Below are 23,285 nucleotides of genomic sequence, written 5' to 3'. Positions count from 1 at the left end.
ATAGAGATAAAAGGTCAAAAGACTTGAACAGGCATTTCAGGAATAGGGAAAAGAAATGGACAATAAAGTTCTATGAATAGATGCATACACTTATTAAATAACCTGGAAAGTGTATATTGAAATCGTACCATTTCACACCCACCACATAGGCAAATATGAAAAATCTGACATTGCTGTTGAGTTGTGAGGATGTAGAATTTCTAGAACTCTAATGCAGTGCTTGTGGGAGTATAAATTATTAGAGCCATTTTGGAAAAAATGATATTTAACCTTATCTAGTAAAGTTGATGATGCACATATCTTTCTATGTAACAATTCCATTTGTAGATATAGACCTTTGAGACGCTCTCACATATAAAGACAATGTGGCATGCAGAAGAACGTGCATGGCAGTGATGTTAGAAACAAAACACTGGAGACATCCAAACTTACATAAAGATCAACACTGATAAATAAATTCAAATATATTCATACAATGGAAAACAACATAGCAGTGAAATTGAAAGACCTACAGATGTATGTCTCAATGTGGGTGAATCTCATAAAGTTGAATGAACAAAGTGAGTTGCAGAAGAATACATATAGTCTGATCCTATTTCTACAATTTACATACATGAAAAAGAGTATAATGTTTTGGGATACATATTCACATGGCAAAATTAAAATAAAAATCAAAGCAATTATGAATAATATTTAGAACAGCCATTATCTCTGAGAGGAAAGGAGAGAGAGGAGTATGATCAAAGGGTACACAAAGGGATTCAAAGGTACTCATAATTTGGTATATTGTATGCTGTGTGTTGGGTAAACAGTGCTCTTTTTAGAATTTTTTTTTCATAAATTATAAGTAATAAAATGTTTCACACTAAAATACAAATAAAGCATTATAAAATATATTATCTGAAATTGCCCAGAGTTCACTTCAAATTTCTTAATGTTTCGTAGATGTTGTTTACTAGCAAGTCCATATTAAAGGAATACCGGAAAATTAAGAGATTATTGTATGAGGTGATTCTAAAGTGACCTTGATTCACCCTCTTTCAGCTAATATGTTCATCTGTTAGGTTTGTTCAATAAGATATGTCTGTAATTACCATGCGTGAGTTGTTGCTTCCAAGTGGAAAAGGAAGATGACACTGGCTACACTGTGTTCTATACAAGTAGCCATCTACATGCTTTTTCCTTTTCATTCTGACCTAAAATGGAGATTTTGAGATAAATTTTCTTTTTGATTAAGGATAAAATGTTATTGTCACAAAGTCACTGAACCAGAACTAAGGATCCAACCATACAGATGCTAAGTAAAAGCTATATTTATTTGATATGCTCATGTTTTCTCTGTATATTTCAAGGCATTTCTAAATAACTTCAGTAATAATTACCACCCATTATTTAGAACCACTTACTTTTTCCCAGTGAGCTGAAATCAAGTTTAAAAAAGATATCATACAAGAAAAAAAATCCCCTAGAAGCTGTTCCTGAAAATTAACTTTGGTGATTCTGAGATCCTTTGGGATACTAAATTGCAACAATAAGCTCTAAAAGCATGCCTCTAAATTCCCCCACTAATATACCTGAGATTAAATCAAATGAATCACGCTTTCCCTGACAGTTATATTATTTTAGTAAGGTTAATCTTTAAGTAGAAAAGAATTAGTGATTTTTGTTGCTTCTATCATTTCTGTGAAATAATCATTTTCAGAGCTCGAAGATGGGCCTTGCCATTTACAAAATCCTATCTGATTTAATAGAATGATATTTCTAATATTGCTATTTCTGATATTGATTTCTACACAGAGTAAAATAAAGTGGCTTTCTTCTGAAAAACTCCAAATATCAAATAAAGAAGTCCAATTTCCAATCGGTTATAAATTTGAAACTAATTTATCAGGAAACAAGAAGTCAGATTGTAATGTAGTGAGGTAAAGAAATTACTAATATGAGCAAATTAGATAAAGAAGGTATTCATATACTTCAAGACTCTTTCCATCTTCTAATCAGGCTATGGAAGAATTTCAGATATCTCTTGGGCAGTGCTTTCTCCCTGATATCCATAATTTTGTCTCCCACCCCATCTGCATCTTATTATTTCATTCAGCATGTGTAGGGACATAAACATCATGTGTATCTTACAGCTTGTCAATGTATCGTGTTGACATTAAAAATCAATCTTTGGTGATAGAGATTAGAATAGTCATTTGTCTGCATGGTGGTAGAGGGTAGCAGGGCAAAGGTACTGACTGGAAATATTTGTGAGGGACCTTTTTGGGTGTAATGGAAATGTTCTTTATTTGGTCTGAGAGTAAGGCATATATATTTGTAAATATTAATTGATATGTATACTTAAGATTTGTGTATTTCACTCTACATAAATTTACCCTCAGTAATGTATTAGCAAAAAAAAAAAAGAATATAAATTAGAGTATCTAGAGTCATGGTTTCCCTTCAGATTTAGAATATAATCCAAATATCTTATGGCTTGTGAAGTTCTACGTAATCTCGTTCTTATATGTCTGTCCATCTTCCTTTCCTGACACTCTTGTTTTGCTTACTTTTTTTTTGGCCCTGTGGTTCTTGCTGTTCTTTAAAACTACACAAGCCAGCAGTGCCTCCTGACAGCGCCGGGGTGGGGGGGAGCCCGCGGCCACCACTCCCCGCGGTCCCTCCAAAGGGGGACTCGTACTCCGAGGAAGAGAAGGAGGGGATGGAGCCGGGGCGGGAGGAGGAGGAAGGTGGACCCCCGGATCCAGGGAGAACTGAAGACATTCAATCAATCCACAGATGATATCAAAAGACGCGAAACTGAACTTGAGGACATCGGTCACAAGTTCCGCTCTATTCTGGTAGAAGCGACAGTGAAACTGGACAAGCTGGTGAAGAAAATTCGCAAAGCCGTGGAAGATCCGAAGCCCTACCGGGAGGTGCGGAAGGTGGCGAGGCTGGCTCAGCTGGGAGCTCTGAGAACCACGCAGGAGACTATCCCGCTGGCCGAGCAGTGCCTGCTGGAGGATGACAAGCGGCAGCTCGACTCGGCCTCGCAGGAGATGCTGAGTCAGCCACGCAGAGGGTCATGGAGGCGGAGCTGAGCAAGACTGAAGAGTTAGCTGGAGCACAAGGAGCCTGCGACCAGGTACAACACGGCCACGGACCGCCTGCGGCAGCTGGAGAACAAACTCGAGAAGACAGTGGACGACCTGCAGGCCAAGCTGTCATGGTGAAGGGCGAATACAAGATGGCCCTGAGGAACCAGGAGACGATCTCGGACAAGATGCACGAGCAGCAGCGCGCCAGTGCGACTGGGGCCTCGCAGCCGCGGTGTCAGGGCCAAAGGTGGCAGCGCGACCACAGAGAACCTGTCGGGGTGCAAGGCCGAGCTGGATGTCGTTTCTGTGGCCACCGAGGCTTCTGGAGATGACAACTGTAGCACCTCTGTGGCTGAAAATGACTCGGAAACCCAGTCTGTGTCCAGCTTCAGCTCAGGACCCAGGAGCCAGTCTGAGATACCCGACCACTGACCAGACCCCCACGGCTGTGAGGCCCGGCAGCCTGGACCACCTGCCCAGCCCCGTGTCCGTCAGAGTTCGTGATGATGTTCCTGGCGCTCGGCAAATGCAGCAGGACCTCCTTCCCCAAGTGTGAGGTAGAGTGAGATGACAGGGCAAAAGGGGCAGGGAATAAAACGAGTGACAAAGCCAACCACCGGGACGTCAGCAAGCAGTGCCATGGCAAGATCCAAAGCAGCCCCTCCCCGCAAGGGCCGCGCCTTGGAGGATGAAATGAGGCAACTGTCCCTCCAGTGCTCAAAGGGCAGAGACGGGATCATCCCTGACATAAAAATGGTGCAGATCGGCTGATCCATCACAGCTCTGGCCCAAGTGCATATCAATATTTATACATGAAACTGTATGGAAAACATTGTGCCACTTATCACTTAATATGTATGTAAGTCCCCTACATACCAACCAGTTCCCTTCCAAGAGCACAGTTTGTAAGTCCAATTTGTTCATAAGTCCGATAAAGTTAGCCTAGGTACCCAACTAACACAATTGGCTATGTAATACTGTACTGTAATAGATTTAGACTTTTCACACAAATAATACATAAAAAACAAACACAAAAAATAAAGAGAATATTTTTAATCTTTACACTACAGTACCTTGAAAAGTACAGTACAGTACCAGCTACATCACCGCTGCTTTTACGCTTGCTTCCACACATCCTGGGCTTGAAATAAAGATACTATACTACTGTAGTCTATACAGTACTGTAAAGTACACAAAAACACAACCACTTGTAGAGGATGCACGCACATGACAATGTACGCCAGACATGTGAACTAACTTAGGTGACCGGACATGCGAACGCACATTCTCATCTTTGAAAGTTCGCAACTTGAAGGTTCGTATGTAGGGGACTTACTGTATGCCAAATCTTAAGCACTTCCTCTAAATTGCACTAATGAAGTTTCAGTGACATTGAGAGCTATGAGACACTGAAGAAAGAAATAGAAGATGACACAAACAGATAGCAAGATATAACTCGTTCTTGGATTGGAAGAATCAATATTGTTAAAATGAGTATACTACCCAAGGCAATCTACAGATTCAATGCAATGCCTATCAAATTACCATTGGCATTTTCCACAGAACTAGGATATTGAATTCTTGTTTAGTAGTTTATTTCTTTCAACACTTTAAATATTTTATTGTACTCTCTCTTCTTGCTTTCTTGGTCTCTAATGAGAAGCCTTCTGTAATTCTTGTCTCTATAGAAATATCATGTCTCCTCCTCACCCTCACCCCAGCCAACCTCTTTCAAGTTGTTCTCTTTGTATTTGCTTTTTGAAGTTTTGAATATGATATATCTATGTCTGGTACTTTTGGTATTTATTCTTCTTGGTGTTCTCTGAGACTTCTTGATCTTCAGTTTGGTGTCTGTCATTAATTTTAGTTACAATTATCTCAAATACTTCCTCTGCTATATTCTCTCTTCTCATTTTGGCACTCTAATTATGCATATGTCATATCTTTTAAAATTGTTCCATATGTCTTGGATGATCTGTTTCTCAATTATTTTTTTATTTGTATTTCAGTTTAGGAAATTTCTATTGACATATCTTAAAGCACACTGATTATTTTCTCAGCTATTTCCAGTCTCCTGATGAGCTCAACAAAGGCATTATTCATTTCTGTTACAGCGTTTTTGATTTATGGCATTTCCTATGGATTCTCTCTTAGATTTTATATGTCTCTGCTTACATTATCCATCTGTTCTTGCATGCTTTCTATTTTTTCCATTACAGCCATTAACATTTTAATCATAAGTATTTAAAATTCTCAGTATGATAATTTCAATGTCTCTGCCATATCTGAATCTACTTCTGATGTTGCTTTGCCTCTTCAGAGCATGTTTTTTACTTGCCTCTCAATATGCTTTGTAGTTTTTTGTTGAAAGCTGGGTATGATGTATTAGGTAATAGGAACTTAGGTAAATAAGCCTCTAGTGTGAAGATTGGTGGTAATGTGACAAGAAATTGCACTTTAAAATTTATTGTCACTATAGGTGCCAAAGACACTTAAAGCACATGCAATCAGTAAAAAAAATAAACTAGACTTCATTAAAATTAAAAGCTTTTGTGCATCAAATGACATTATAATAGTGAAAAGACAACATTTGCAAATCATTTATCTGATATCATATGAAATCGTATATCATATATCTGATCATCATTTATTTTTTAGGACTCCTATGAAGTTATTTTAGCCAGTACTTAGTTTTTTTAAAAAAAATAATTATTTCTGTGGGAGAACAAGAGCCTGGAGCTTCCTACTCTGCCATTTTCTGATGTCACCCCAAATTCCAAGGTTTTTAAAAACTGTTAGGCCTTCTTTTTATGTTCTAGGCTAAATATCACTGCTTTAATCAATTATACTCTAAAAGTGGACAACATCTATATATTTCCCCATGATTCCTGATAAAAAGTGAAGTTTGGTGATTTCACTGACAGATTTGTTCAGAGCAGATAAATGCTTTCTCACCTTATACACACGTTTCTTTCAATTACTTTTAATGACATTTTAAAATGCTCTTCAATGATGATTAGTGTTGAAAGAGCAGAAGAGAGCTTTAACAATAAGATCTTCTTGTCACCCATCGATATTATATCCTTTTCCCCAAATTCAGTTCATTTTGGCCATCACCTGCCTAAACACTCTTCTCAAAGTCTTCTTCGATACAATCACGACACTTTACAAATCTAGGTTCAACAGAAAGCTTCATTTGCAGTTTCAGTGACTGCTTTGGGTGCTTTTTTCTTCCTTCATATTATTATTCATAATCAGTCATAACTCCATTTGTGATAACATTCACTCCTCTTTAATCATTATTTTAAATTTAAGAGTCTCACATAATGAGATCAGATGTATCTTTTTGCTTAAGTCTTTGATCTCTTCCTTTATGAAATCCAGGGAAATACAGTAGTATCCAAATATTTCGATTGATGTGAATCTACAATTATTTTAAAGTGAAAAGTTTACTTTAAAAAAAAAGTGAGTCAGGAAAAAAAGGAGCATGCACCTCCTTGCAGCTAATTAGAAAACAACAATCATTCCTTTACTTGAACCAGACTATGTCTTAGAAGCACAGAGTTACTGACCGCTATTAAGCACCTACCTCTTGGCCCCATCCAACCCTGTGAACTTGGCGTTACATGCCTGTATGCTCTTTATTCTCTTGAAGAAAATAATGTGCTTACGCTCTATATTAGTTTTGTGTGGCTACTTTAACAAAGTACACAAACCAGATGGCTTAAAGCAACAGAAATTTATCCTCTTACCCTTCTGGAGGCTGTAAGCCTGAAATTAAGCTGTCAACAGGGCCATGCTCCCTCTGGTACTCTGGGTAGAATACTTCCTTGCCTTCCGCTCGTGGCCAGCAATCCACGGGTCCTGAAAACCCTTGTCTTTCAGCTCTATCACTCCCATTACTGTCTCTGTCTTCATATAGCATTCTCCCTGTACGTCCATGTCTGTGTCTCTCCTCTTCTTCTTATAAAGACACCAGTCATATTGATAGGGCCCACCCCTAATGATCGAATATTTACTTGATTATATCTGCAAAGACCCTATTTCCAAATAAGGTCACATTCATAGGCACTGGAGGTTACAGCTTCAGCATATCTTGTTGTGTTACACAATTCAATTCATAGCATACTCCAAAGCTGGAACTTAAAAATGATTAAATTTAAAATAACACCCCCCCCGCCCCCAGTTTTCAATTACTTCGATAAGCATCAGGTGCAGTCATTCTGTCTAAACTGCATCTTCTGGCGGTACAGAGAATTGCTGAAGATGATGCGATTTTTTAGTAGAACTCAATTCTAATTAACTTTGTGTATGATTAACTTTGTCAATGTTTTTCGGGAAACAGGGAAAGAATTTAAAGATTAATGCCGATTTTCACAGGTGGCAGCAGATGAGGACCCCTATGCTCGCAAATCCTTTCACTCCTCACTGGAATATGCATTGTTTAGAGTAAAAATATAAGAAGACATTGGAAAGGCATGCAATACAACTGACTTCTTAAAACTTTTCTCTTTTTCATCCATCTGGTAGTAGAAATAATAAGAATTAGGAATATGGCCAGAATTAAGGCAATAAAAGTTCATAAGAAAACCATACTTGGTTAATCAGTCCCTGAACAGAACAAGTTCTGTCTGCAATATGAAAGCTAATATTTCCACTAAGCATAATGCTTAGTGTTATTAGTTTAGAATGTTACTAGTTTAGAAATAAAATACATTGTCGTATATAATGTAATATAGTAAAACTCTCTCTTGACGACATTATACACTAAAATTAAAGCAGTTCCCTTAAAATTGTGGAGGATTATTTTTTCAAGGCGTTGCTTAGAAATGAAAAGCTATAATATAAATCTAGACTTTTTCTAGACTCAAACTCCCAAACTTAATAAAAAGTGTGTCTCTAGATATTCACACTATTGTCCTTGCTAACACTAAATGATATGTTTATTCAACCATTTGTACTTCCCCAGTGGGAAAATAGAATTGTAAGATAATTAAGGAGGGGACTCTGTATAAATCCATTACTGTTTGCCAGTGCATTTAAAATAATCATGAACACATAGTAGGTACTCAGCAAGTGTCTCCCTAATAATTAAACAAATTAAAGAATCCTGAAAATAATGGATATTAACTCCACATTAAGACCCATAATGTCACATTATTAACTAAATTTTTACAACTGTTCTTCTTTTAATTAAAATTGGAAAATGAATGTGAAACCATTTAAAAGTGTAAAGTCTCTTACAAATTTAAGTTATTAATATAATTAATGAGTTGATAAATGACATTCTTAAAAAATGAAAGCTTTTTTCCCCCTCTTTGGGTCATTTATTGTTTCCCTTTTGAGTACAATCTGATTCTTCCATCAAATGAATTTATTTCTCTGGTTCATATTGTAAGATGACTTTGGAATATCCTCTATGTGAAATATATCTGTGACTGAGAGAGAGAAAAACTAATTGTATTCATATTGCAGGACTAAACATATATTGATAAAATTAAGCCTCACCATAGTTGGAATATATTTGTGAGGCATCCACTTCATAAAACTCTTTATAAAATCTGTGTTGTTCAATGTGAGTGAACATTATTTAAAGTTAGATAGTTAAAATATTTAAAATTTAGCAAAATATAAACAAGAATCTTCTTTCAGTGAAGTTGGGTATTTGAAAAGAAGTATTGTGATAGGAATTACTTTGAGAGAACAAAATAGAAATATGATTGCCAGTTAAATATTGAAAATAATAAAATAAATTATTGGAAAGGGGGTAGCCTCATGGATTCTAGTTATGAATGAGAAAAGGAGAAGGAGTAAGGATAGAAGCAGAGGTAATATAGAACACAGATAGCAGTGAGCTCATCATCTCCCCTCTCCATTCCTCCTCCCTGGCTCTCACCTAGATCACTGCAATAGTCTCCTGGCTTCCTGGCTTCCATGCCTCCAAGTCTTGCCCCTTTCCAAACCATTCTCTATGATGCAACCAGAATTCAGTTTAAAACATTTAAATGGCTATCCGCTTCCTACAAAATGAAGGCCAAACTTGCTACCATGGCCTTTAACACCCATCGTACTCAAGTTTTTCTCTCTCGTCTTATTTCCCACCATTTTTCTGCTCACTGCCACCATCACTATCCAACCCTCAAGTTCTAGTCATGCTGAATTGGTTGGAATTCTTCAGTGTTAGTCTTTCTCCAGCTTTGGGCCCTTTTCACATGCTAAGCTGCTAATAATCATTTCAAGATCTCTCATGGAATGACTTAGTAACCACTTTATGTGATCCCATAGGACTCATCAGACTTGAAAACTCCTAATGATTTTTCAAGGCTCAGTTCAAAGGCTAGCAATACGCTGTGAATCTTTTGTTGACTTGCACAGACAGAGTTAGTCTCTTTTTCTTTGCTCCTTTTACAATACACACATTTCTCAATTATGGCTTTAACTTTATTGCATTTTAGTTCTTTACCTGTCTCACTCTCTACTGTATACACAGCATCCTAGAAATGCACATAATGCAAAGTTGATGGTCAATAAACATTTGAATGATTAAATGTATCGGTAAATCAACCAGTAAATAAATAACCCCTAGTTATTTAAATAGTGATAGCCAAGGAAGATACCTTAATTTAAGGAAGCACAAACTACCAAAGCAATTTGAAATGATTTTCAGAGTGGCAGAAAAAAACAAAAATAGTATTACTTTTAGTGGCCATAATTTATGAATAAGATCTGTTATTCACAGTTCAGTAGCTAAAAGCAAATTAATGCTTCTGTCTACAGCACAGATTTCTGAGGATATCTGGGGTTGCATTAATCTACAATAGATAATTATGGCAATTAATTTCGAGTGGAACTTTATATGCCAAAGTGATTGCATAGCTTTAAATATTAAAATAAATTGTTTTTTCTTAAATGTGTTATGCAAATATTTATAATTAGTACCAAGAACGTCTTAGTTCATTCAGGCTGCTATAACAGAGTACTATAGACTGTGTGGCTTACAAACAACAGAAATTTCTTTCTCACAGTCCTGCAGGCTGGGAAGTCCAAGATCACGTCACCAGCAGATCTGGTGTCTGGTAAGGACCCACTTCTTGGTTCAAGGATGGCCATCTTTTTGTTTTGTTTTCACAGGGCAGAAAGGGCAAGGGAGCTCTCTGGGGTCTGTTTTAAAAGGGTACTAATCCCATTATTGAAGACTCCTTCTTCATGACCTAATTACCTCCCAAAGGCCCCATCTCATAATACAATCATGCTGGAGGTTAGGATTTCAGCATTCAATTTAAAAAAATAAAGCATGCAAAAAGTAACAACATTGACTAAAAACTAAGAAAAATCAACTATATAAACAAATGTGTGAAATCTGGACATGGGGGGAGATACAAATATTCAGTCTAAGGCAAAGATAAGTTTTAATTATTGAATCAACTGGAATATTAGATATAGAAGTTTTATAGCAATTGTACCACTTCAAGCAATGGTGAGCTACTTGGTTTTAGACCAATAATACTCCTGAGAAAACTAGAAAATCTGGATAACATGTGAAATAACATTTGTTTGAATGCAATGAAACCTACCAAGATGATATGCACTTGTGAAGACAAGATCTCTAACAGAAGGGAAACCAAGAGGGTGAGACTGATTTGGCGTCGCTTTTCCTTTCAAAGCATTTGTCCATTCACATGCAGTGAATGAGAGACTGAAAATGTAAGAGAACTATTCACAATATGTCAGATCTGGAGGGAAAAAAATTGGAATTTGAAACCTAAGAAGGAGGAGGAACCCCAGTAAATATCTAAGGCTTTAAGTTGGGACTCTGAAGGGTTATATACTAAGAGTAAGGGTGAACTTGAAATAGACCAGCCCTCACAAAAACTAAAGCCAACTTTAAATCAGATAAATTCCTGATTGGTATAAAATAATCTGCCCTTAGCTTAACTGCATGCCAGAAGCAAAATTAAATTATCCCTAGAACATAACAATTTCCAGAGCTTCAAATAATCTCAACTATTTTGTCATACACAATAAACAGCACTCAATTTAAAACACTAAAGTATGCAAAAACTAACAACATTGACTAAAAATTAAGAAAAATCAACTATATAAACAAACATGCAAAATCTGGATATTGTAGTTCTTATTTAACAGTGTAAGAAATTTAGTGGCAAGGTGAAGAATTCAGCAGAGAACTAGGAACTGAAAAAAATAATCAAATAGAAATTCTAGAATGAGAAAATAATTAAAAATAAGAATGGATGGGTTTTATAGCATATTAGAGATGAAGAGAGAAGAAACAAAATATGTGTGAGGATTGAGGAGAAACTATACTGAAGCACTGAGAGGCAAATAACAGAAAAGAGCACAAGAAACATACAAGACATGGGGAAGAATTCTGACATACATGTAACTGGCATCACAAGGAGAACAATCAGAAAACGAGGCAGAAGCAACACTTGCAGAAACAATGCCTAAGAATTTCCAAAATTGAGAGGTAATACCAGCTTACAGATTCAGGATGTGCTACCTCAAGCAGGATAAACACAAAGAAAACTACATATAGGTTCAGCATAGAAAACCTGCTGAAACCCAGAGATTTTTTTCTTAATTGTAAAAGCAGCCAGAGAGAGGAAAAACACATAGTACCTTTACATTTTGAACCACTTTGCCCCTACAGGTATTTTACAGGATGACCCAAGCTGAGCTCCTTCTGTGGGATCCACAGTTACCTTATGGGAAACATGAGAAGCACACACCTAGTTATAGAAGCCAATCCCCAAAGGTGTGAGCTATTTCCAAACAACCGTGTATTTTTGTTCTTCTACCCTACAAGTCACATCCAGTCTTTCTGCTTTGGATTTTTCAGACATGAATCAGGTATGAGCACCTTCATCTTCAAGATATCTCCTCCAGAGAATACATATTATTCTCCTCTAACACCGCATCGTTTGGCTTGGTGGAATGAGTATACCTCCCATTGGCATGGGATGGGTTTGGAGAGGTAGATAAAGGCAAGATCATTTAGTCCCTTGTAGGCTATGGTAAAGATTGCGTGTTTGTCTGTGTTTTCTAGTGCAGTTTGAAGCCCTGAAGTGTGTTAAGAAAGGAGTGAAAAAATAATATTTATATTTTAAAAATATCAGTATGTTTGCATTTTGGAAATAAGATTAGTTGGGGTAGTAAAAGAGATGGCAGGGCAACCAATTAGGAGACTATTGAAATAGTTCAAATGAGGGACTATGGTGACTTGGACTTGAATGGTGATAGTATGAAAATAAGTAGACAGATTAGAGAAATATGTTGAATGATTCTCTTCAAGGCGGCCAGGGCTCCATTCCTGTCCATTACTCTGACCCCTCTGTTGTTTTTCATGTCAGTGTATTCTAGCGTTTTATGTTCTGCTCCTATTATATAGACTTCATGATTTCTTCTACTACATAAGAAGAGATAAAGTATTCTTTGAAACATCATAACTGGATTTGCTAGTAGTTTATATCTGAGTCTTCTCTTTAACTTGTCCTGCAGTATTGACTTTTCAAAGTTTCTATATATGGTTCTTTAATCTCCATTCATTCTTGAAAGAGACAATATTCCTCCAAATATGGTATTTAGTATACAGAAAACATTCATTAATTTTTTGGTTATACTCACATGTTTGCTTCCATGAAACCCTTTCATAGAGACACCAAATGCAGAGAAGTCAAGTCTCTGTCTATATTCTTGTATTGGCTTTCTGATATCTGGAAGCAAAACTGTTCCAAAAATGAAGATATTTGGACACTGTGTTTGCTCCTAGTGCTGTTTACAAATCTAATTTTCTCTGTAGCATCATGGTAGGATGGCACTCTCAGCTTCTGTTGAAGTTAGGCAATGTGTTTTTATTTGGCCAATAAAATGGAGTGTCACTTATAGGGGAAGCTTTAAGACATATTGTGTGATTCACCATTTTCCCATTCTGGTGCTCTAATGATAATGGAAGTTCATGCCAAGATGACACGTCCAACAACCAGAGTCCTTAAGTAACAATGATGAGCAGGGCCAACTGCACACCCCCACCGACCTTCCTTGGACTTTAAGCACGTGAGAAACTTTTGTTGTCCTAAGCCTATTTTAGGGCTGTTTGTTAATGCAGTAGAGCCTAGTCCATCCTTATACAGACATAAGTTTAGGTGAACCTCTTATCCCAAGCATGATCTCCCTCTAAAACAATTGTGTCTCTGGACATTTAACACTGATAGTGATTGAGAACTCACTAACTTTGAGGTAGTATTCTCCATTTTTAAGCAGTTAAAATTATTAAACTATTCTCTTTGTTTTGAACCAAAATTTGCCTTTCTGTAACTTCTACTCAAAAGTTAATTTACATACTGGGCGTAATTAATGAACAGGTACTTGTCTAAATTTTTTCAATGATATTCTGCAACTTAGAATTCCTGCCTCAGGAAGCGTTCTGTTGAAACTATTTTCTGAAAGAGCCTAAACCCCAAACAACAGAACACATTGAATGCAAATTAAACAGCGCTCTTGAGCAGAAAATGAAATTGGTTCCATGACATGGATTTTAAGGAAGCCCACATAATGTAAATGGTGCTGAAAAAGATGATAAACCTGCAAACACAATTGATATCCTACCTTGGTGATAACTAGTGAGGAAAATTAGAGTAATATGCATGAACATATCTCATTCAAATACTTTGATTCTATTATCTAAGCAGAACCAGAAAATATTTTCAAGTAATTAATGACACTGTACTCCAGAAATATCAATATAGTAGACACTTTAAAAATGCACTCCTTTTAGTTTTTATAGAAAGAGGGCTCTACTCACCATAATCCTGCGTTTTAAACTAAAGTTTGATGGTTGAGAATTCTTTGTTTTACCATTGTATTTTACAGCTGGTGGAGGGAAATAAGTAACAACCTACCCAGTACAATTTGAAAGGCACTAAAAAACTGCCATTGTCCCAAATCTGTTTATCAAGGGTCATTCACATTTGGGGGCTTAACCATCAATACAAATTAGATAAATGTACAACAGAATAATAGGAAAAGGAGAAGAATATGGTTTTCAAAATTTTTTAAATCAAAAGGACAAGAACTATATAAAAATATGTTTAATTCTATAGAAATCAAATAACAAAATTAAAGCAACAAGATCCTATTTTTCATCTATGGTATAGGCAATTTTGTTTTTACTAACAATTTCTATTATTGATGAGTTTGGGAAATGCACCCTCTTATTCACTTTTGATAGTAGTGTAGAGTGTGATTCACTTATTCATTTCTTTACATGGTGATTAATGTAAAGGAAAAAAATTCATAATAGGTAATTACAGCAAACATGACCCAACAAAGATGAAGAAACTAATGTCTCAGACACCTCAGGCATAAATGTCTTGGCTGCCACCATACTCCAGACAAGAAAATTAGACTTGTTGAAATGTTGGCCATGGATGAGAGAAATCTAGAATGTGTAAAGGAGGGGGGAGTAGATATTAACTATATCCTCAAAATCAGTAACAACAAGCAGAGTGTAGCTTCTTCCAATAACGTTCCTGTATCAAATCTTGTATAGGTATTGTGACTGGCCACCAACTTCAAGAATAATTGGACTTAGTGGAGAGCATAATAGTGTTAGGCACTTCTTGTTTCACCTCACATAATCTTAGCATCAACTCGGAATCCAGCCACGCCTAGCAAGAACAGTTTTGTGCAGGCTTTATCCTACTTCACACCAACTGCCTCAAGAAGCTCCCACATCATTTATGGCCCTAGGATTTCTCTGTTGCTGCAGCATGGGTCACCTATGAGAGCACCCTCAGCAATTGTATATGTGCGACCAAGAAGTGGGAGGGAGTTAACACCCCATGGAACAACCCTCAAACAAAAGAGGATGAGAGTCAATGAATAAGTGCTTTTGCCATTTATCCTGCCACAGAAACTTTAGAAATGCACCCTATATGATACTTCAGAAGTCCCCGTGAGCCTGAGCATTAGGCTACCAACTACTGCTTTTCCTTTATACTAGGTGTCATTCTCCATGGGCCCTCAATCAATCCTTCAAACTCAGATCACTTTCCAAACAAAAACAAAAACAAAACACAACAAAACAAACCTCAGGCAAGCCTTTGTTCTAGGTTCTATTTGGAAGAAACCCAGGCTAACACAATATGAATAACTTCACAGAGAGACATTTATTTTCAAGAAATTCTTTCCGAGGAAAAATATCAGATACAAGAAAACGTTTCCTTCTAATATATCAGGTATAACATCTTATGGAACAAAAATACTTAAAAGGTAAATGTTCAATAATAGGAGGTTGGTTAACCTTCTTGTGTCGCTACAACAAAATACCATAAACTGAGTGACTTAAACAATGGACACTTATTTCTCACAGCTCTGGAGGCTGGGAAGTCTAAAATCAAAGTGCTGGCCAATTCAATTTTTGGTGAGAAACTTCTTCCTGGGTTTTTGACTGCCATCTCCTCACATAGAGGCGGGTGAGGAAGAGAGAGAGAGAATGAATATGAGAATGAATGTGTGTGGAAACAAGGGAGCTCTCTGGTCTCTTATAAGACAACTAATCCCATCATGAGAACCACAGATTTATGACCTCATCTAAACATAATTACCTCCTAGAGGCCCCACCTCCTAATACCGTCACACTGTGGGGTTAGGGCTTCGACATATGAATTTTGAGGGGACATAAGCATTTAGTCCATAATAGCCAGATACCTAAAGGATCTCATAGTACTTGAATTGATTTTAGAATAACATATTTATTTTTCAGAAGCACTATGAATCTGAGAGGAGATGAGATTTTGATTGGTAAAAAGACTGGTAAATAATTTTCTCTAACTCGATCATAAAATAATTACTTTTTGGCAATCTATAAATTCTGGGGAAAATATAAGGGGATAACTCCCTAAAATTTATTTTTGCCAATTTTTTTTCAAATTATTTTTCACGTGCATCCAATCTTATATGCTAAGTTCTGTTTGCTATTTATTTATTTAGAGTTTTGGAAGTTAGCATAATAGTTAAATATAAAGGGATATTGTTTGACTCTATTTTAGTCCTAGGTATATTTTAAAAGAGTAAACCATTTCCCCTCACAGTACAGGGGCTGAGAGATGCTTAAGACAGCAAGACAATATAATGAAAGAAATTAAAATATTAACTTTGTTTTTTTTTTATCTTACTTTAATAATGATAGTAAGATACTCTGCAGATTCAGAGCAGATTACTCCTTATAGCCTTTAGTCATCCTAATCAAGCAATAGAGAAACAGTACTTTGCTGAGATACCTTGGGTATCATCTAAGGGGCCACTCTTAAAGTATTAAGTGCTCATTCATATCACAGCGAGCAAACTGCCTCTAAGTGATTTCTGAGAGTAAACTTGAGTACCCTGAGTACCTTTATTTGACCCAAATATATCTTCACTTGTCTAAATGGTTAATTGGATGATTCAGTTCATTTGCTCTTCTATTTAGCTGACAATTACCATATATACATTATATGGATTATGCCTTTTCAACAAAATGACATTTCACTGTAAGGCAACACTGAACACAATTTATATTCTTTAATGAATGAGAAGGCACCTTATGATCTAGTTACAGGACCTCAGGGACATCACAGTAAATCTCAAACATCACAGTGATGTATAAGGAATTGATTGAGCTAATCTTTTATAATTTCCAAAAAAATCATCAATTTCTTTGTTCATATATTATTTTGTTATACTCCTCTAATATGATACATAGAATAATTTATTTATTAATACTTTGCATATGGCAATGCCAGTACTTCATCCATTTCAATCTTTCTTTCTCAACCACAGGAGTTGCCATTATTTAACTCCTGACTATATTTAAGGAGGAATTTTCAACATTCTGGGAACTTTTCTCTCCTTTTTTTCCAATTTGTGAATTTTATAAAAAATGGTATCATAGAGTATATATTACTTTTTGTGTGGCTCCTTTCACTCAACATTATATTTGTAATATTAATTCACATATTTTAATGAAGCAGTATCTTATTTATTTTCATTGCTGTTTAACATTATATTGTATATAGCACATTTAATTATACATTATACCCTTGATGGGGAATTAGTTTGCCAGTTTGTGTCTACAATGAATAAAGCTCTAATGAAGCTGTTGGTATTGTTTTTTTGGTGGACATATGCCCTCTCTTTTCTGGGATATGTATGTACCAAGGAATAGATAGCTGAGTCACAGACTAGATAAACATGTAGCTTTAGTCAAAACAAACAGAAAAGCACACAATTTTAAATCTACACACTTCTCTAGGTGGGAAAGAACTGCTCAAGGTGGGAAACACAAGAGAAGAAAAAGACCTACAAAAACAAACCCAAAACAATTAAGAAAATGGTAATAGGAACATACATACCGATAATTACCTTAAATGTAAATGGAATAAATTCTCCAACCAAAAGACACAGACTGGCTGAATGGATACAAAAACAAGACCCATATATATACTGTCTATAAGAAACCCACTACAGACCTAGGGACACATACACACTGAAAGTGAGGGGATGGAGAAAGATATTCCATACAAATGGAAATCAGAAGAAAGCTGAAGAAGCAATACTAATATCAGAAAAAATAGACTTTAAAATAAAGACTGTCACAAGAGAGAAGGAAGGACACTACATAGTAATCAAGGGATCAATCCAAGAAGAAGATATAACAATTGTAAATATTTATGCACCCAACATAGGAGCACCTAAATACATAGGCAAATTTTAACAGCCATAAAAGGGGAAACCAACAGCGACACAATAGTGGGGGACTTCAAAACTCCACTTACACCAATGGATAGATCATCCAGACAGAAAATTAATAAGGAAACACAACCCTTAAATGACACATTAGACCAGAGAGACTTAATTGATATTTATAGAACATTCCATCCAAAAGTAGCAGAATACACTTTCTTCTCAAGGGCACATGGAACACTCTCCAGGATAGATCACATCTTGGGTCACAAATCAAGCTTTGGTGAATTTATGAAAACTGAAACCATATCAAGCATCTTTGGCAACCACAATGCTATGAGATTAGAAATCAACTACAGGAAAAAAACTGTAAAAAACACAAACACATTGAGGCTAAACAATATGCTACTAAATAACCAAGAGGCCACTGAAGAAATCAAAGAGGAAATCAAAGAATACCTAGAAACAAATGAAAATGAAAACACTATGACCCTAAAGTTATGGGTTGCACCCAGAGCAATTCTAAAAGGGAATTTAATAGCAATACAATCCTACTTCAAGAAATAAGAAAAATCTCAAATAAAAAACCTAAACGTACACCTAAAGCAATTAGAGAAAGGAGAACATACAAAACACAAAGTCAGTAAAAGGAAAGAAATCATAAAGATCAGAGCAGAAATAAATGAAATAGAAATGGAAAAAAAACAATAGCAGGAGGAGCTTCAAGATGGCTGAAGAGTAAGACACGGAGATCACCTTCCTCTCCACAAATACATCAGAAATACATCTACATGTGGAACAACTCCTACAGAACACCTACTGAATGCTGGCAGAAGACCTCAGACCTCCCAAAAGGCAAGAAACTCCCCACGTACCTGGGTAGGGCAAAACAAAAAAGAAAAAACAGACAGAAAGAATAGGGACAGGACCTGCACCAGTGGGAGGGAGCTGTGAAGGAGGAAAGGTTTCCACACACTAGGAAACCACTTCGCGGGTGGAGATTGTGGGTGGCAGAGGGGCAGAGGTTCGGAGCCACAGAGGAGAGAGCAGCAACAGGGGTGCGGAGGGCAAAGCAGAGAGATTCCCGCACAGAGGATCAGTGCCGACCAGCACTCACCAGCTCAAGAGGCTTGTCTGTTCACCCGCCGGAGCGGGCGGGGGCTGGGAGCTGAGGCTCGGGCTTTGGTCAGATCCCAGGGAGAGGACTGGGGTTGGCTGCGTGAACGCAGCCTGAAGGGGGCTAGTGTGCCACAGCTAGCCGGAAGGGAGTCCAGGAAAGAGTCTGGAGCTGCCTAAGAGGCAAGAGGCTTTTTCTTACCACTTTGTTTCCTGGTGTGCGAGGAGAGGGGATTAAGAGCACCGCTTAAATGAGCTCCAGAGATGGGCATGAGCCGCAGCTTATCACCATGGACCCCAGAGACGGCCATGAGATGCTAAGGCTGCTGCTGCCACCACCAAGAAGCCTGTGTGCAAGCACAAGTCACTCTCCACACCTCCCCTCCCAGAAGCCTGAGCAGCCCACCACTGCCAGGGTCCCGTGATCCAGGGACAAGTTCCCAGGGAGAACACATGGCGCACCTCAGGCTGGTGCAACGTCATGCCGGCCTCTGCCCCCGCAGACTCACCCCACATCTGTACCCCTCCCTCCCCTCAGCCTGAGTGATCCAGAGCCCCCAAAGCAGCTGTTCCTTTAACCTCGTTCTGTCTTAGTGACGAACAGACACCCTCAGGCAACCTACACGCAGAGGCGGGTCCAAATCCAAAGCTGAACCCTGGGAGCTGTGCAAACAAAGAAGAGAAAGGGAACTCTCTCCCAGAAGCCTCAGGAGCAGCGGATCAAATCTCCACAATCAATTTGATGTACCCTGCGACTGTGGAATACCTGAATAGACAACAAATCACCCCAAATTGAGGAAGTGGACTTTGGGAGCAATGATATATATTTCTTTTTCCCTTTTTCTCTTTCTGTGAGTGTGTATGTGTATGCTTCTGTGTGTGATTTTGTCTGTGTAGCTTTGCTTTTACCATTTGTCCTAGGGTTCTGTTTGTCCTTTTTTTTATTACTTAAAAAAAAATTTTATCTTAATAATTATTTTTTATTCTTTATTTTAATAACTTTATTTTATTTTATTTTATCTTCTTCTTTCTTCCTTTCTTTTTTTTCTCCCTTTTATTCTGAGCCGTGTGGAAGACAGGCTCTTGGTGTTCCAGCCAGGCATCAGGGTTGTGCGCCTGAGGTGGGAGAGCCAAGTTCAGGACACTGGTCCACAAGAGACCTCCCAGCTGCACATAATATCAAATGGTGAAAATCTCCAAGAGATCTCCATCTCAACACCAATACCCAGCTCCACTCAACGACCAGCAAGCTTCAGTGCTGGACACCCTATGCCAAACAACTAGCAAGACAGGAACACAACCCCATCCATTAGCAGAGAGGCTGCCTAAAATCATAATAAGGCCACAGACACCGCAAAACACACCACCAGACGTGGTCCTGCCCACCAGAAAGACAACATCCAGCCTCATCCACCAGAACACAGGCACTAGTCCCCTCCGCCAGGAAGCCTACACAACCCACTGAACCAACCTTAGCCAATGGGGACAGACACCAAAAACAATGGAAACTATGAACCTGCAGCCTGAGAAAAGGAGACCCCAAACACAGTAAGCTAAGCAAAATGAGAAGACAGAGAAACACACAGCAGATGAAATAGCAAGGAAAAAACCCACCAGACCTAACAAATGAAGAGGAAATAGGCAGTCTACCAGAAACAGAATTCAGAATAATGATAGTAAAGATGGTCTAAAATCTTGGAAATAGAATGGAGAAAATACAAGAAACGTTTAACAAGGACCTAGAAGAACTAAAGAGCAAACAAACAGAGATGACAACACAATAAATGAAATTAAAAATTCTCTAGAAGGGATCACTAGCAGAATAACAGGCCAAAGAACGGATAAGTGACCTGGAAGATAAAATAGTAGAAATAACTACTGCAGAGCAGAATAAAGAAAAAAGAATGAAAAGAATTCAGGACAGTCTCAGAGACTTCTGGGACAACATTAAATGCACCAACATTCCAATTATAGGGGACCCAGAAGAAGAAGAGAAAAAGAAAGGGACTGAGAAAACCTTTGAAGAGATTATAGTTGAAAACTTCCCTAATATGGGAAAGGAAATAGCTAATCAGGTTGAGGAAGCACAGAGAGTCCCACAGAGGATAAATCCAAGGAGAAACATGCCAAGACACATATTAATCAAACTATCAAAAATTACAAAGAACAAATATTAAAAGCAGCAAGGGAAAAATAACAAATAACATACAAGGGAATCCCCATAAGGTTAACAGCTGATCTTTCAGCAGAAACTCTGCAAGCCACAAGGGAGTGGCAGGACATATTTAAAGGGATGAAAGAGAAAAACCTACAAGCAAGATTACTCTAAACAGCAAGGATCTCATTCTGATTTGACGGAGAAATTAAAAGCTTTACAGACAAGCAAAAGCTAAGAGAATTCAGCAGCACCAAACCAGCTTTACAACAAATGCTAAAGGAACTTCTCTAGGCAGGAAACACAAGAGAAGGAAAAGACCTACAATAATAAACCCCAAACAATTAAGAAAATGGTAATAGGAACATACATATCGATAATTACCTTAAATGTAAATGGAATAAATGCTCCAGCCAAAAGACATATACTGGCTGAATGGATACAGAAACAAGACCTGTACATTTGCAGTCTACAAGAGACCCACTTCAGACCTAACGACACATACAGACTGAAAGTGGGGGATCGAAAAAGATATTCCATGCAAATGGAAACCAAAAGAAAGCTGGAGTAGCAATTCTCATATCAGACAAAATGACTTTAAAACAAAGACTATTACAAGAGACAAATAAGGACACTACATAATGATCAAGGGATCAATCCCAGAAGACGATATAACAATTGTAAATACTTAGGAACCCAACATAGGAGCACCTCAATACATAAGGCAAATATTAACAGCCATAAAACGGGAAATCGACAGTAACACAATCATAGTAGGGGACTCTAACACCCCACTTTCACCAATGGACAGATCATCCAAAATGAAAATAAATAAGGAAACACAAGCTTTAAATGATACATTAAACACGATGCACTTAATTGATATTTATAGGACATTCCATCCAAAAAAACAGAATACACATTCTTCTCAAGTGCACATGGAATATTGCCCAGGATAGATCATATTTTGGGCCACAAATCAAGCCTTGGTAAATTTAAGAAAACTGAAATCGTATCAAGTATCTTTTCCGACCACAACGCTATGAGACTAGATATCAATTACAGGAAAATATCGATAAGAAGTACAAACACATGGAGGCTAAACAACACACTACTTAATAACCAAGAGATCACTGAAGAAATCAAAGAGGAAATCAAAAAATACCTAGAAACAAATGACAATGAAAACGCAATGACCCAAAACTTATGGGATGCAGCAAAAGTAGTTCTAAGAGGGAAGTTTACAGCTATACAAGCCTACCTTAAGAAACAAGAAACATCTCAAATAAACAACCTAACCTTACACCTAAAGCAATTAGGGAAAGAAGAAGAAAAAAAAAACCCAAAGTTAGCAGAAGGAAAGAAATCATAAATATCAGATCAGAAATAAATGAAAAAGAAATGAAAGAAATGATAGCAAAGATCAATAAAACTAAAAGCTGGTTCTTTGAGAAGATAAACAAAATTGATAAACCATTAGCCAGACTTATCAACAAACAAGGGGAGAAGACTCAATCAATACAATTAGAAATGCAAGAGGAAAAGTAACAAGTGACACTGCAGAAATACAAAGGATCATGAGACATTACTACAAGCAACTATATGCCAATAAAATAGACAACCTGGAAGAAATGGACAACTTCTTAGAAATGCACAACCTTCGGAGACTGAACCAGGAAGAAATAGAAAATATAAACAGACCAATCACAAGCACTGAAATTGAAACTGTGATTAAAAATCTTCAAACACACAAAAGCCCAGGACCAGGTGGCTTCACAGGCGAATTCTATCAAATATTTAGAGAAGAGCTAACACCTATCCTTCTCAAACTCTTCCAAAATACAGCAGAAGGAGGAACACTCCCAAACTCATTCTACGAGGCCACCATCACTCTGATAGCAAAAGCATACAAAGATGTCACAAAGAAAGAAAATTACAGGCCAATATCACTGATGAACATAGATGCAAAAATCCTCAACAAAATACTAGCAAACAGAATCTAAGAGCACATTAAAAGGATCATACACTATGATCAAATGGGGTTTATCCCAGGAATGCAATGATTCTTCAATATACGAAAATCAATCATTGTGATACACCATATTAACAAATTGAAGGAGAAGAACCATATGATCATCTCAATAGATGCAGAGAAAGCTTTTGACAAAATTCAACACCCATTTATGATA

General features: G+C 37.3%; 1 long non-coding RNA gene and 1 pseudogene across 2 annotated transcripts in view; both read left to right on the top strand.

Moving 5' to 3' along the window:
- The window catches only part of LOC309652116, a 122,808-nt gene that overhangs the window by 61,356 nt on the left and 38,167 nt on the right, over window positions 1–23,285 (top strand). The gene's annotated exons all lie outside the window — the stretch shown is intronic.
- On the top strand, window positions 749–18,519 carry LOC309652698 (SH3 domain-binding protein 5 pseudogene; annotated as a pseudogene). Its single transcript has one exon. The product of its transcript is annotated as an SH3 domain-binding protein 5 pseudogene (transcript).

The sequence above is a fragment of the Balaenoptera physalus genome, assembly GCF_965194825.1.
Source record: "Balaenoptera physalus genome assembly, chromosome: X".
Taxonomy (NCBI): domain Eukaryota; kingdom Metazoa; phylum Chordata; class Mammalia; order Artiodactyla; family Balaenopteridae; genus Balaenoptera; species Balaenoptera physalus.
The sequence above is the reverse complement of the archived record's forward strand: the minus strand, read 5'-3'. Positions and strand labels throughout refer to the sequence as shown.